This window comes from Cornus florida, unplaced genomic scaffold, assembly GCF_030987335.1.
Source record: "Cornus florida cultivar Cherokee Brave unplaced genomic scaffold, ASM3098733v1 CherokeeBrave_3.0.0_Hap2_Chr01, whole genome shotgun sequence".
Classification (NCBI taxonomy): Eukaryota; Viridiplantae; Streptophyta; class Magnoliopsida; order Cornales; family Cornaceae; genus Cornus; species Cornus florida.
The window spans coordinates 30,418,104-30,425,163 of record NW_026775571.1 but is presented as its reverse complement, the minus strand read 5'-3'; the positions used below and the strand labels follow the sequence as shown (position 1 = coordinate 30,425,163).

Below are 7,060 nucleotides of genomic sequence, written 5' to 3'. Positions count from 1 at the left end.
TGGTGATAAGCGCCGAATATTATATATTCAAGCGCCCTAAATTGCATTAGTAAAGTCCGTTGTATGTTAATTTATGTAGATTATCTTCATTTCTATGTTTTTATGCATTTTCAGGTTCATTGGCCAAAATGGAACAAGAATAAGGCCTTGTGGAATCTTGAGCAACAAAAGGTGCCAATGCTGAATTCTGGCAGCAGTAGAACCTGGGATTTGCTCGCCATTTTGACCTTCCAAACTCGAGAACTGGACTTCCCTCATAACATGAAAGATTTAGAGCTCTGAATCAGCTTTCCAAATCTTCAAACGGTTTGTCATTCGGAGCTCGGAGCAGAGAGTTATGGCCTTGTTACCAGAGGCGCGCAGAACTGCCTGGCAGCAATGAAATTCTGCCTTGATCTTCATTTTCGACCAACCATCCTTGAGAATTGGATCTCCACCAAAACATGAAATATTTAGAGCTCTGAATTAGCTTTCTAAATCTTCAAACGGTTCATCATTCGGAGTTTGGAGTGCAAAGTTATGGCTGTTTAACCAAAGTAGGTCTGGGCGGAGCAAGTGAAGCATGGGCATTTTTACACTAAATTCGAGTGCTCGAGGCCTTGCTTAGAGTGCTCGAATTTTGGGCAGAATGCCCTTTGGAAATGGCTCATTTCAGCCCACTTGCACCTTGGTTTCTTCACTTTGCTTTCCTCTTTAATGAAGTGGTTGGAGATGTTGGTTGGTGACCTTTTGGTGGTAGATAAGGCAAGGAAGGCCACACATATCATTATCCCATATTCTACAAGATTAGAAGAGAGAGAAGAGAGCAAGGAGATAGAGTTCTTCAAGCTTGAAGAAGGGAGCACGAAAATGGAGGAGGTCTTCAAGCTTCTTCCTTCTTCCATTGCTCCTATGGGTAACTAAATCTTCTCTAGGGAGGTGATGAAGCCCCTCCCTTGTAAGCATGTTCTAGTGTAGATTTTACTTTTGGGATTTCAATGTATTATTGTTGGTGATTTTATGATCTAGAGCATCATATGTGTTGTAATGAATTCTAATGTCTATACATGATTATTTTGAGCTATTCATCTTGTCTTAGATGGTTTCTCTTCCTAATCATATTGCTTGCATTTCCATAGTGACAATGGAAGTTAGATCATAGAATGGTTTTAATGGCATGGAGTTTGAGAACTTTGATAAATCATTGCTTAGGATGCCCTTTGATGGTTTATACTTGATTCTTAACTTTGTGTGCTCTCATCATTTAATTAAGGGCTTGATAATCTTTGGCTTAGGGAGCATGTTGAAGACTACACCCTAGTTTAGGTAGTTCAAGCATGTGAATCTTTGATGGATTATTCTTGTTTTTGATTTAATGAACCTCTTGAGGATAGTATAGAAACCAAGGGTTGTTATGTGTCATTACCATCATTTATGTTGATTTTCCCAATTTAATCTCAATCTAGAATTTGTATAGGGTTGGAGCGGATTCATTTCCCTAGTTTTTCTCTATTTGTATTTCGTTTCTTTTTAATTCTTGCAAGTTTCTAATTTATGCAATTTCAATATTCTTAGCTTAAGTGACAAATAACAAAACCTTTATAAACCCTTCATCATTCTAGAAAGATTCTAGACACTAAGGTTGCTGTAAGACTAGCGCAGTCCCTGTGGTTCGACTTACCCGACCAATAGCCCTATTTTACAATGATTCGTGCTATTGCGAAGGTTGATGTATAGTTGATCAACCGATCACATGGCCATGCCATTTATCAAGTCTAAAGTGGATTTTATGCAAGTTACCATTAATCATTGGTTTCTCAATTTAATACAATCATATATACAACTTATACATCATTATAAAAAATAAAAAAAACAATAATTGACTTGTGTAATAAACTATAACACTCCCTACCTCAATAGAGAATTGAATCTCTATAATCCTATGCAACAAAGCTCAAAATGGAAAACCAAGCTAGGTTTTATATAAAGGAGAGTGAGAGGATACTATTGTTTTCCAAGTTCAAAGTTCTAAGGTGAGTGGAAGGTTATCAAAATGAAGCTCAAAGCTTTAATTCAAGCTTAGCTTCAATGGAGGTTTTCTTAGAGTTCTTGAGAGGAAGATGGTGAATGCATTAAAATGAAATAGAATTCCTAAGTTAAAGGTGGTGGGATTCTCCACTCACTAGGTGCTCTTGCACTACCTCTCACACACACACTTGCAAGACTACACTTGTCATGAATCTAAGTGAGCTTCCAAAATCAAATATCAACCCTACACTTGTCAACCATCCATGACAACAAGTGCTCCAATCCTAGGCCAACAAATGGGTGAATCTCCACCTCCCATGTGTTATGAGATTAAGCCTTCAAGTGGTTCCACCACAAAACCAATAAGTGGCACCTTAGGAATGTGACACTTGTCACATTTTCCAGAAATTGCAAAAAGGTCCATTTTAAAAATATCTTCCAAATTAAATTGCTAAATGGTCCCTAAGATGAAAAATAATTACTTTACTTAATTTCCCAAAAACCCCTCAAGTTATGCATAATTACAAAAAGTCTTGTTTTCATGGCTTTTACAAAGAAAGTAAGCATTTAACATGGTTTTCTACAAAAGTGAAAATGTAGATATCATAGAAATGAAATATCATGGATGTATGCAAAGCCAGAATCAAACCCGAGAACAAAAAGTGAGGTTATGCAAGGAAAAATGAAAAATGAAAAATGACTAAAAGACGAAATAAGGAAAAAGACAAAAAAAGAAATTTTCGGAAAAAGAAAAGAAGGAAAATGACCAGGTCATTACAGTTTTGAAGAGTGATTTGGTGTTTCAAGCCTCTGTGGTCGATTATGAGAGTTGGCACAGGTACAATTCATCTTCTTACACTTATTCGAACTGCATTTGTGTTGAGAATATGCTAAAAATGAATTCGGACAGTGTGGTCACTAGTTAAGCTTGGGTTTTTGAAGAAATCTTGGATTCAAGTGTTATTTGATTATACTTAGCTATTTCTTGTTAATCTATGCTGTTAGCTAGTATATTTTGATGAATCGAGATTATTAAAGTCAAGTCTGTAGTAAAACTATGACATACCTTGATTTTGAGTAATCTATGCCGAAGCTGTTCTGTATTGAAGCTAACTTGTGCTAAGGCTATTCTGTACTAAGGGTATCTGTGCATAGGTTATTCTGTGCTGAGGCTGTCTGTGCCGATGCTATCTGTGCCGAAGCTTTTTGTGCTAAAGCTAGTAGTTGCTGAACCAAGGACTTGGACTAAATTTATGATATATTCATGCTGTGTTTGACTATACAAAGCTATGAATATGAGTACAATAGTGAAAGAAGACTATATGAGGCGTTGGTGACTCTTTATCTTTAAAAAAAATTTCAAGGTTAATTGGTTTTTGTCATTAAAGGCAAAATGGGGAGATTGTTGGTCCTAAGTTGCCTTAAGGAATGTTTACCTATTAATGTCAAAAAGTATTGCTTCAGCCTTAGCCTCAAACAGTACTACAATAGTACATTGCAATGCTTCAACCACGGACAGTGAACGTTTAGCAATTTGAGAAGCGCTGAAAAGTGCGTATTTAAACCTAAGCTTAGGTATTCAAGGACCTTTATCTATCTTATTTTCCCGCTTTAGATTGATTTCGTGTTATTTTCATTTTCAGGTACTTATCCCCAAAAGAAGCTAACTTAGCCAAATAAGAGCAGAAATGAAGCAATTCTGGGATGAATAAAAAAAAGGAGCAAAGTAGAGCAAAAGGAAGCTCAAAGGTGGAATTTCAGCAACTTCGATCGATCCAACATCATTCTTTAATCGATCGAACTCCCATTGATCTCAGCACTTCAAGATAGATCCAGGCCATGATGTCATTCTTAGAGATCCCAAAAGTTCGATTGATCCAACATCATTCTTTGATCAATCGAATATTCTTATCCTTATCCACATGCCAGATCTTATCCAGCTGTACCACCCTACCAACCACTTTTGTCCTTTTCCCAAAACTATCTTCAAAATATCTCAGATTTGTTTCTATCCAAAAGGTGCCGCCATTGAGGATCGATCCAACTTCAGTTCGATAGATCTCAGCAATGTTCGATCGATCCAACTTCAAGTTTGATTGATTGAACTTTCCGAATCTCAAGAAAAATCTTAATTCCAGCTCATTAAAAGTTGTCTCATAGCCAATCATTAGGGAATATTTGGTGTACGAGCCCAGCTCATTTACGGTGATTTTTGACCTACCTATATAATGAATATGAGCCATTTTTTTATGGATATCTTTAGAGAATTTTCATTCTCATTCATTTTACATTTAGAGGCTTAGAGGAGGAGGAGGCTAGAGACATCATTGGAGACTCTTCATTAACCAAGGAACAGATTTCTTCCATGGAGCTTGCCCTTGAGGGTTGGAGAACATCATCTATGAGTGGCTAGACATCCTCTTGGGGCTAGAGTTAGCCCTAAGCATGCTTTCTACATCTTGAATTGTGTATTCTTGAGGGGATGTATATTTTGATACACGTTTTGATACTTTTATATACATAGATCTTGTTTATTCAATTATTTATATGGTTTAATGCTTCCAATTGATCATTTCATTCTATCCATATGTCTATGTATGCTAGAATAGATGTTCATGTGTTTACCTCTATTTCTTGTGCTATTGATGCATGTCTATGTGTATTAGTGCTATAGATCTAGAGATTGTCAAGACATAGTGCTTAATGGAATGCCCTTGTCGTTTATTTGATGGTTCATGCTCATTTCTTGATGGATTGTGCCTCTCCCTTAGTTTAATTAGTTTAATTTCATGTCATTAGCTTAATTGTAGTGTAGTGGTAGTTTAGATGTTAAATGGGAGGACAATCCATGCTTGTTGTTTGATGTTCCATACTTATGAATGGAAGTGGCATATTTCTCAAATTTTGTGTTGTGTTTGGTTGTGAGCTTAAAGAAAGAATTAATGGCTTAATTTGATATGTTGTGCTATCCACTATGTTGCTTGGACAATATATGCTTAATTTGTCATCCATGCTTGTTGAAACAACCACACACACACCATTGTTACAATACATGCATTTCCCCTCATTAATCATTCATTAAGGGTGTAGAAGAGTTGTGCTTTGTGGTGATCTCTAAACCCCAAGATTTCTCTCTCTTTTATTCTCTCTATTGCATTATTGTTGACTTTAGTTTAATTGCATCTTAGTTTAATTCAACCACCAACCAACCTTTTGATCACTCAACCTACTAACCCTAATTTTAATTCCACAACCTTTTACGACCCTCACAATCCCTTGCGATGATCCCTACTCACCCTAGCTAAATTTTTAGTAAAAGGTAGTACTGGCAAATTATAAATGTAAAACTTGGCCACACTTATCTTAGTCCACTTTGCACACAAACTTTGGTTACGCCGGACGACACCACCAAGTTTTTGGCGCCGTTGTCGGGGATTGATTGATTGGCAATGTCGTATTTGTGGAATCAATTAGGAATTAGTACTCTTTTGATCGCGTCTTTAATTTGTTTTCATTTTTATTTGGATTACTTATTGTGTTGGTTCTTGTTTGACTAGGAGCATTGAGCAAGAAGGTGAGAGAAGGAGCATCCAAGCAAAGAAGCTAAGCAAAGCATGGAAAAAGCCTAAATTCTAAAAAACTACTAAGCTAAAAGCTAAAATTTGGAGTTGAAGTGCTATAAGACCTTTGTGAGATCTTTCTAACTCAATCTCTAGTTAAATCGTCGGCCTGCGTAGAGGCTTGTATTTCAATTCTTAGATAAATCGTGAGCCCGCGTGGAGGCAATTTACTTTTCTTTGCATGATTGTTCAAGCATAAGAGTATGGGATCATTGTATGTGGAGGAAGTTTGTTGATTGTTAATTTGTTGGGAAGGTGAAGTGTTTGTCATTAATTGCTTATTTGTGTTATATTGTGCATGTATGGTCGTAGGTTATTAAACCCTACTCTTGTCCCTCCTAATTTGCATCTTAAATCGGTTATTCGTAATCCTAGGGGAAGAGGTAGTTCTCATCACTCCATTTTGCCAATGGAGGATTTGAATGACGACCACGTGGAGGACCTTGGTCACATAGACCAACAAGGTATCCTCCACCCCAATGTGCATCATGATAACATGCAAGTACTATTAGGCATGCCAAGGCCATTTATTCGTCCAACATAACAACAAGGCCAAGTTCCATTGGGAATGCCAAGGGCAATCTATGCTCCACCACCACCCACCATTCAAGGCAATCAAGGTGCCCATGTTGCACCTCCAATTGCTAATCCTCCCCTTGCTTTAAGAGATTACTATGTGCCCAATGAATGCAATGCACCCATATACATTCAATTGCCACCATTTAGAGCACACCACTATGAGATCAACCCACAAACTATTCAAATGCTTCCTAACTATCATGGACTTCCAAGTGAAGAACCTTACAAGCATTTGGATGAGTTTCTTGAAGTATGTTCCACCGTAAAATATACGGACATGCCGGAAAAGGTCTTAAGGCTTAAACTTTTTCCATTCACCCTAAAAGATAAGGCAAAATATTGGTTTAACAATCTTAGGCCTTTTTCAATAACGTTTTGGGTAGAAATGCAACAAGCGTTCTCGAAGAAGTACTATCCGGTTTCGAAGACCAATGCCATGCGAACCTCAATTCTAGAGTTTTCATACGGGGATGGAGAAACCTTTCATGAGGCGTGGGAACGCTTTAATGAATTACTTAGGAAATATCCACATCATGACATGCCCAAATGGCAATTAGTTCGATATTTCTTTGAGAGCTTATCTGACAATCATAAGGGCATGGTTGATGCTTCCATGGGTGGCTCTTACATTGATAGGCATGAGGATGACGTGTGGCGTCTTTTAATGATTACCATAAGGATTGTTCCCTTGATTAACAAATGTTGCATTGACTTGGTCATGATGCTCATTTTGCATATATCCATGGGGACAATTGGAAGTAGAATGTAAAACACTTGAACAAGTCATACATGTCTCATTAGATACATGATGGAAATGGTTAGGGATGGAAGATACTTGATTTACCGAGTTTTGG

The 7,060-nt window shown here is 37.3% G+C and overlaps 1 pseudogene; it reads right to left on the bottom strand.

Moving 5' to 3' along the window:
- Positions 1-6,647: 6,647 nt before the first annotated feature.
- On the bottom strand, positions 6,648-6,746 carry LOC132283334 (small nucleolar RNA R71; annotated as a pseudogene).
- Positions 6,747-7,060: the final 314 nt, after the last annotated feature.